This window comes from Lepus europaeus, chromosome Y (genome assembly GCF_033115175.1).
Source record: "Lepus europaeus isolate LE1 chromosome Y, mLepTim1.pri, whole genome shotgun sequence".
Taxonomy (NCBI): Eukaryota; Metazoa; Chordata; class Mammalia; order Lagomorpha; family Leporidae; genus Lepus; species Lepus europaeus.
Genome location: NC_084851.1, coordinates 8,556,097 through 8,565,445, shown reverse-complemented (window position 1 = coordinate 8,565,445; position 9,349 = coordinate 8,556,097).

Sequence of the window (9,349 nt, the reverse complement as noted above, 5' to 3'; positions counted from 1 at the left end):
GACTATCCAGAACAATGTTCCACGGACATCAAGGCACAGCAGCAAATACACAGTAAAACAGCTAATGGAAAATTACCTCAGCAAAATTAATTGAAATTGTAGAGTCATTCTTCTGTTGTACAAGTGCGTACTTGCTGCCTTCCTCTAGAAAGGGCAGCAGTTGAGAACCTTGTATCAGATAGCAAACCTGGAGCAAATTTCAGGATTACCTAAGAGATCTGGATAAACATCTAGCCTGATGTGAGTGCCTTAGCTATTCCTTCTACCCTGTCAGCAATGACATGGGCTGTAAACATGACACAGCCACCAGTTTACAACCTGCTCATCCCCATGACTCTTCTCCTATGTACCCATTCTCCTCACACACAATAGGAGAGAGTGGCACTGCCCAACTCGGTTCACAGGGGTGGCCTGCTCCTGGTATGCTTATCTTGAATCATTCTTTATTCTGGATTATTTTTAAGGCACATGGGAGGTGGCCTAAAGTAAAAACTGAAGTATGTGATGGAAAAGCCACTGGCTCCATGGCTTCCTGAAGCCATAAACAGTGGAAGTAGAAGACTTCTAGTAACACAAGACTATCTTGTCCCAACTGTTTCTGGCCAAGTAAGCTGGGTAGTGACTATCTGTTGAATTGTAGGTGTCTAGTCACTAGGTTTCTAAGTTCTGGTGTGTTCTATCACTGAGTAAGTGATGTCAACCTGGATTCCTCTTACTTGGCCACTCTCCTTTGGCTGGATGGGGATACTGCACAGGTCTGGCTTCTTGTGGGCAGGATCTTTCCCACTGCCAGCACACCTCAAACCTGGGTGTAACCAGTGGCTGAAAGAATGAGGGCAGGAGAACACAGTGGCAGAGCACTGAAGGAAGACATTTCAGGCTGTGGTTGCAATCAAAGTATTCCCAGCTGGGCAGGAAGGGACACTAGAGGATTTCCTGGCTAGACTGTAGATCCAGATGGTATGAAAATGGGATGAGTCACTGGCAGCAGGAACTCAGGGAACCTTGAAGAAGGGACTTGGGCTCAGGGACTCATAATGTGCTCTACTAGTCACAGGGGAGAGCCATGAGGAGTCAGGAACCTGCATGTGTCTGTGGGGACCCATAGGAGGGAGAGCTGGATGATGATGTAGAGTTCCAGACCTCCCCCATATGTTGGGTCCTTGGATGGGGCTCCAAGGTAGGGCTAGGGAGGTGCAAAGTAATTCTTGATTGTAGATGGGAACCCTGTTCTGAGCCAGATCCCATTCCTTACTGTTACATTGGGCCTTCTTGGCTTTTTGGGCCTCCCGTTTGTCAGAGGAGCAGATATTTCTCTTTGAGGACAGAGAGCACCACAACAACTGTGGATCCAGCTTCTTTTGGCAACCCATGGATGACCAATGGTGTCCAACGGAGACAAATGCCAGGGCTTGGAGGATGTGGGAAATGGTGAGAAGCCACTTCATTACCCTTTTCTTTCTGGAGGTGATGGCAATGTGGTGTCTGACCCTCAGGTGGACCTGCATGCTGCTCCTGGAAGCTCTGCACCCTGGCTCCAGTTCCCCACTGAGCACTGGCATGTCCATGGGATGGACGGCTCAGGCACCTGATGTGGATACAGCACTACTTCAGGAAACTCCCTCGGGGACTGGGGGTTGGATGTCTTGCTAATAGTGTGAAATGTCTCTTCCATTCTTTCCCAGGCTCTGATTTTGCTTGGTGGGAGTTCTGGAGGCCTAAAGGCAGCTAGAATTGTCCTATTCCCAGCCTGGAAGCTCCATGATCTCCAGCTGAGCTGCTTCTGTGCACCTGGCACCCAGAACCTCCTCCTGCCTCACATGAACCAGATGGGACTAGACTGTTGTCCTGAGTGCTAACCATGGTGCTGCCATACATGTACCAGCTCCAAATTTACCTGACCACACTGTTGATCATGGGAAGCATGACCATGTTGGATGTGGACCCGCTGGAACAGTACCAAAAGTAAGATTGCCATGTGCATCCTTGTGCTGGAGGTCAATCTCTACTTAATCTTCCATAAGTACAAGGTGGCACAGAACTACTGACTCATTGGCTTGCAAGACACTGATCCTGCTGCTGTCCATGTGCGTGCACAGCCACTTCTCACCACTTGCGACTTAAATTATCAGCTTAAAGAATATTAGGCTTGGGGGCTGGTGCTGTGACACAGCAGGTTAATGCCCTGGCCTGAAGGGCCCACATCCCATATGGGTGCCAATTTCCCGGCTGCTCCACTTCTGATCCAGCTCTCTACTATGGCCTAGGAAAGCAGTAGAAGATGGCTCAAGTCTTTGGGACCCTGCACACATGTGGGAGACCCAGAAAAAGCTCCTGGCTCTTGGCTCCTGGCTTCAGATCCACGCAACTCTGAAAGTGAGAGGTGGGAAGGGGTGACCCTTGATGCCCAACTCACCACACACACACGCACACATACACACACACTACCTACCTACCTGTGTGACAGCTTGAACAGAAGGTAGATGAGGCCACTCAGCAGGTTAAAGATGGACACAGCAACAAGGGTGCTGTCCAGCTACCCCAGGTTGGGATCAGGGAACCTGTAGGCAGAAGGGCTCAGGGCTGTGAGCAGCCTCCTTGCCAGGATATTGTCTCCAAACCCCCACAGCAAGAGTCCCTGTTACTGCACTGGGCCACAGTGGGAAGTTTGTGGCTTGCCTGCTGGGATACCTGGGTTGAGTCACAGCCGGGCCTCCCTCTCCTCATCTGTGATTCAGACGGGGGTAAGCACACCTGTGGGCAAGGATCAGTCCAGCATCCACCCAGGTGACTAAGGTCATGTCTGGCCTCCAGGCAGCCGTGGACCACATGCCCTCTAAACAATGCCACAAAACAAAGGCTCTCAGGAAACCCAGGGTATCTGCTTCCTCTGTGCATATCTCTGACAGCCAGGTGAATGGGTCAGGTGGGCAGGACTGCCCCAGAGAGGGGGTCTGGCAGGGTTCAGGGTACAGGAGTGGGAGGGGCAGAGAGGGGGCCTGGACCAGCCCCTGGAGGACAGCACCCACACCATCTCGGGGAGGGTGGAAGCACACGGGGGCTGGCTCCACTCACTTGACTGGCCCTCATGCTCCCCCTCTGCAAAATCCTCCAACATGGCCATCTGCACTTGCGGCCTGCACTCATAGGCAAAGCCAGGGTCCAACTCCATGGATCCAAGGGTGATCCTGGTCAACCCAACAACATGGTCCCTGTGCTGGGCCCACTGTGGATTGGAGGCAGTTAGCAGGTGCTGAGGGTGATGCTAGGCCCACCAGTCCTTGAGACCAAACACATGGGCACACATAGGCACACTCACATGCATGCATCCACACCTTCACAGACACACTGCATTCACACACACACAGTCACACTCACTACAGTCACACACTTACACATATAAGCACAAGACACACTCACATACCCATAGAAGCATTCTGTGTGCACACACATACAAAAGCACACATGTACAACCACACTCATAGATACAGGCACACTCACACTCGTCTCACATACACACATGTAAGGAGCAGAAATTAAACAGTCTCACCATAATATTAACAAGAAATAAGCAAGAGATAAGCTGACTGCAGGAGATCTGCATGGGCTGGTTAAGAACCACCCATGGGCAGCACACACCCTCCTCAGGACCTTATTGGCCCTCTGCTGACCACCAAAAGACTAAAGACTAAAGAGACCCAGAGAGACTCTGAGCAGACTCTCCTGAGAGCAGCAGAACAAAAGCCCCAGATTAACACACTGCACTCAGACCTTCCTGCAAGAGAGTTCCCTCAGCTAGCCTTGCGCCTGCCCAACACTGAGGCTCTGAGCTCAGCCAATGCCGAGGCCTGCTTGCCTGATGCCGGGGCTCTGAGCTCATCTGATGTTGAAGCTCTGCTCACCCAATGATGAGAGTCTACTCGCCCTTTGAGATCTGTGGTCTCTGGGGCACTTCCCATGCGGATGCTGTGAGAACCTGCTTTCCATGGCTAAGACATGTTGTGAGGAGCACCAGAGGTACTTTGGGGACCTTGGGTGGTCGGTTTGCCCAGTGTGTTGTGAGAATTACAATGTGTGCCTTCCCCACTGCATAATAAAATTCTTATTGGAATAAACACAGCCTCGGTGACATTACTATGCTCACAAAAAGTAATAATGTATTTATGTATAAATTTTTCATTGAGACAAGACACACACTCTCCAAATTACAAAGCATTAGTGATGGAAATAAAATAAATACAAAATTAATATAAGGACATGTCATGCTAATGTACTAGAAGACTTGTCTTTAAAGACTGCAATCTTTAAAGACTGATTCATATCACAATCACATGGACCTTGGGGCATGTATATTAGAATACCTATCCTAACATTCTTATGGAATTTCAAAGAAACATGAATGGCCAAAGCTGAACTGAAAAACAAACACAAGTGTAGCAGATTCATATTTCTAAGTTTAAAATCTTAACAAAAAACAGTGGTAATTTTAAAAACCCTAAATATGAGATAAAGGGATAAACTGTACAATAAGACATACAGATAGATCTGTATAACTTTGGATTTCACATTTCTTCGATCTGACACCAACAGCACAAGCAACCAATAGAAAAACCAGACACATTGGATTTCCTCAAAACTAAAAATATTGTCCATCAGAAAACACTACCAAGAAAACTGTTAAACAAGAAAAAAATACCAGGCCGGCTCTGAGGATCACTAGGCTAATCCTCCGCCTGCAGCGCTGGCACACCGGGTTCTAGTCCTGGTCAGGGCATCGGATTCTGTCCCAGTTGCCCCTCTTCCAGGCCAGCTCTCTGCTATGGCCCGGGAAGGCAGTGGAGGATGGCCCAAATGCTTGGGCCCTGCACCCCATGGGAGACCAGGAGAAGCACCTGGCTCCTGCCTTCGGATCAGCGCAGTGTGCCGGCCGCAGCACACTGGCCACGGCAGCCATTGGAGGGTGAACCAATGGCAAAGGAAGACCTTTCTCTCTGTCTCTCTCTCTCACTGTCCACTCTGCCTGTCAAAAAAAAAAAAAAAAAAAGAAGAAAGAAATACCATTTTCTCCTTCTACTATTGATTCAGCAGTCCACATAGAGCACCTTGTGATGAGATGGGGGTGGTTTACAGAGTCCTGTAGTTCAGTCCAATCCTAGTACTACCTGCCTAGAGACAGGATAAGATACACAGATTAATGGCTTAATCATAAAAGACTGTTCCCACTTCTGAAGCAAATTGCAAATTGCTATTAATAGGTCCCCAGCTGTGCACTAACTTCCCATGCTGGACTTTTGTCCTCAAAGAGTTGTATTATAAGGGACCAGGACTGTGACTTACCAGGTAAAGCTGCCACCTACAGTGCCAGTGTCTCATATGGGCGCTGGTTCGAGTCCCAGCTGCTCCACTTCACACCCAGCTCTCTGCTATGGCCTGGGAAAGCAGTAAAAGATGGCCCAAGTCCTTGGACCCCTGCACCCACATGGGAGACCCAGAAGAATCTCCTGGCTCTTGGTTTCAGATTGGCCCAGCTCCAGCTGTTATGGCCAACTGGGGAGTGAAACAGTGGTTGGAAGACCTCTCTCTCTCTCTCTCTCTCTGCCTCTCCTTCTCTCTCTGTGTAACTCTTTCAAATAAATAAATAAAACTTTTTCTAAAAAAAGAGTTGTAGTCCAAGTGATCAATTTCAGTTCACAACTGATCACACTGATAGGTCTAAGAGTCAAAGGGAGCACACAAAAAAGAATAGTGTCTGCTAATACTAACTAATAGAATAAAAAAGGGAGAGAACGATCCAACATGGGAAGCAGGATACACAGCAGACTCATAGAATGGCAGATATCCTAAATAGCACTCAGACCTCAGAATCAGCCCTTAAGGCATTCGGATCTGGCTGAAGAGCCCATGAGAGTATTGTAGGCATGGAAAGCCAAGACTCTCTGGCAAAAAAAAAAAAAAAAAAAAAAAAGCTAAATGAAAGATCTCTTTGAGTGAGATCCCAGTGGAAAGAACGGGGCCATCAAAGAAGGAGGTACCTTTCTCTGAAGGGAGGAGAGAACTTCCACTTTGACTATGACCCTGTTGGAATAAGATTGAATTCGGCAAACTCAAGAGGCTTCCATAGCCTTGGCAACTCATGACTAGAGCCTAGGGAGATTACTGATGTCATAAACAAGAGTGTCAAATTGTTAAGTCAACAACAGGAGTCACTGTGTACTTACTTCTCATGTGGGATCTCTGTCCTTAAGGTGTTGTCCAATGTGAAGTAATGCTATAACTAGTATTGAAACAGTATTTTACACTTTGTGTTTCTGTGTGGGTGCAAACTGATAAAATCTTTACTAATTATATACTAAATTAATCTTCTGTATATAAAGATAATTGAAAATGCACCTTGATGTGAATGGAATGGGAGAGGGAGCAGGAGATAGGAGGGGTGCGAGTGGGAGGGAAATTATGAGGGGGAAGGCCATTGTAATCCATAAACTGTACTTTGGAAATTTATATCTACTAAATAAAAAAAAGAAAGAAGCAAAGTCAAAAAAATTAAAAAATAAGAGAGTTGTATTATGAGTTAATAAGAAAACTTGTTCTCAAAGATTTATTTGTATTGTATCAAGTGGAGGATATTCTTATGTCTCATAAGTTGTAGCTATGTCTAAGTGCTCACAAAAGATGTACCATTCTTGGGTTCTTATTTAAAGTTAATTAAATTTCTCAAAAAAAAGCTTTTAAAAAAGTGAAATCAACTTCAAGATGCAATGACTTTAAACAACCTTTATCTTGACTGTTGAGGAGCAGTTTTTCCCCATACAATTTATTGAACTCTTCACTTAGTACAGAGTTAATCCTCCATGTATAAAACTAATTGAAACAGATCTTAATAAAAAATAAAACTGAGAATAGGAAAGGGAGGAAGAAGAGGAGTAGGAGAGCAGGTATGGTGGGAGGAATCACTATGCTCCTAAAGTTGCACTTATGAAATGCATGACATTTGTATTCCTTAAATAAAAGATTTCATGGGAGAAGAAATAGTTTCCCAGATTACCACATGACTTTCATTTGATTTTGACACATTCTCTAGCTTGATCATTTGCTACAGTGGCTCACACAACCCAGGGAAACAGCACACTTGCCATTCTTGATTTATGACAGTGCATACCAGAAAGGCTACAAATGAACAAGCAGATGATGATGTGCATAGGGTAAGGTAGGTGGAAAGACTATGGAATTTTGATAAATTTTCAAGGTTGCCTCCCTTCCAACACCTCCACCTGTTAATGCAGAAACTCTCTGAACCCTGTCCCTCTGGATTCTTATTGGGTTCAATTAAGGAGTCGGCATGATTAGATCACTGGCCATTGGTGATCAAGGCAATTTTTAGTCCCCCTCCCCTCCCAAGAGGTCAGGTGAGGGGCACTGAAAATTGCAAACCTCAGATCACAGGGTTACTTCCTTTGGCAACCAGCCACCCTGGGGCTTTCCACAAGCCACCATACATCACTCCTCTTGTTAGCACATAAAACAACCACTGCATAAAATAACAGCAAAGTGCCACAAAACCAGGGAAAAGACCAAACATGTATTTGCTGTTGTATTTCACAATAATGTAAGACCCCTTAAGCAGGCGTCCCACAAATTGACCGGACCCCAGAAACACGACCTCCACTCCTCCAACCGCTGTAATAACAAGAGGAAGTTTATTTCATTTGCAAATGGGCTGTCTCAATAGCACCCTCTAGTGTAGTGCAGAGAGAGCAGCAGCAAACAGCAGGTTTTCAGGGTATTTAAAGCTTAAAACCACAACATTAGCATATTTAGTCGTGTTACAATTTCATTGGATATGTTAATGGTTACTGGGTAAGGGGCTAAGGAAGGGGGCAGTTCAGGCAGTTTCCCAAGCAAGCAGGGCGGGGGCGTGCAGTAAATACCCTGCATACTTTTGCTGTCTGCCGGGACCTACAGATAAGGGGCGGTTGGGTGCTTCCCATGCCTTTATCTGGCGCCTTATCTCGAACTGCAGCTGCCTGCCCTTGACTCATGGTTTCGGCCCAATTTCCAGGAACTGTTTTACTAGAGTTCCCTAAGATCCTAGTTTTTTTAGCAGGTAAATTTTCAGAAGTCCTTCATTCCCCCCTTTTTGTTTTTGGCCAATTTTAATCTTAAAATTTTAGGGATCACCCTTAACCCCTGTCTCTGTTATATCCTCTGTTGAAGGTCTGAAACAAAGGAAGGGAGCAGGGTGTTTGAGATGCAGATGCATATAGTTGTCTTCTCTTTAGGCCTGTCACACACACATAAGCTCATGACTGACTTCCTACCTAACATTTCCCCTCAAGAGGAATACCCAAAATTCTTGGGATTATGGATGGAGTTCTGTCTTCTGTAACTTCTTCACAGCTGGCATGTGGGCGTCGAGGGAGATTTGGGTATTTCCCCTTGCTATCTGTCTTATGGTATGTGACAGTAGCCTTAGAAAGGCTGTGCTGCTCGGTCCAGGGGGCTGCTCAGGTCGTCCAGTGGGATGGGCTGGAAGCCTTATCTGACGACAATTTGGAGTTTAACAGCTCTTAGTCTGCTAGAGACAAAACGAACAAGGGCATTAAAAACACACAGTCCGAAGAGAAGCAGCAAGATTACAGAAGTTATTGGGCCAAGGAGAGGAAATAGCCAAGATTTCCATGACCAGATGTTAGGCCAGAAATCCCAGCCCTGCTTGGCCTGGTCCTGGAGCTGTTTGGAATTGTCCAGGAAAAGTACAAATTTGGGTTTGTACCTGTCCAGTCTGATTGACTCAGAGACAACATTCTTCCTGGAGCATGGCACAGATACCCCCTGGAGCAGCAGTTAGTATGTTTAACACTTTTTCTTATAACCTTTTGTGACTTTCACACACCCTCTTCAACTTACTTTAAACATTTTACCATTTTCATTCCAGTCTAGAGTAAACTAGCCATCAGGATAAAGTCATTCTTACAAACCATGTCCTTTCCTTTTTTTTTAACCCTTCTTACCAACAACACTCTTTCCTTCTAAGCCTTTCTTACCAAGTACACACTTTTATACTTGATGTTTTCCATAGAGCCTGGTTGGCTCTTCTTACCTCACCAGAAGACTAATGTTTCCATGTAGAGTGAAGATGCCTTAAAAATCCCTTGTGTGATCTAGAGCTCTGGTTAAGGCAATCAGTTCTGCTAGCTGAGCAAAAGTTCCTGGGGGCAGAGCATGTTTTAATAATGTGCCATGCTGTAACTGTTGCATACCCTGAGAAGCAGGTCCTGTCTGACAAAGCTGCTTCCATCTATAAACCAAACTTTATTTGCATTAGTCAGGGGGCTGTCTTTTAGGTCCC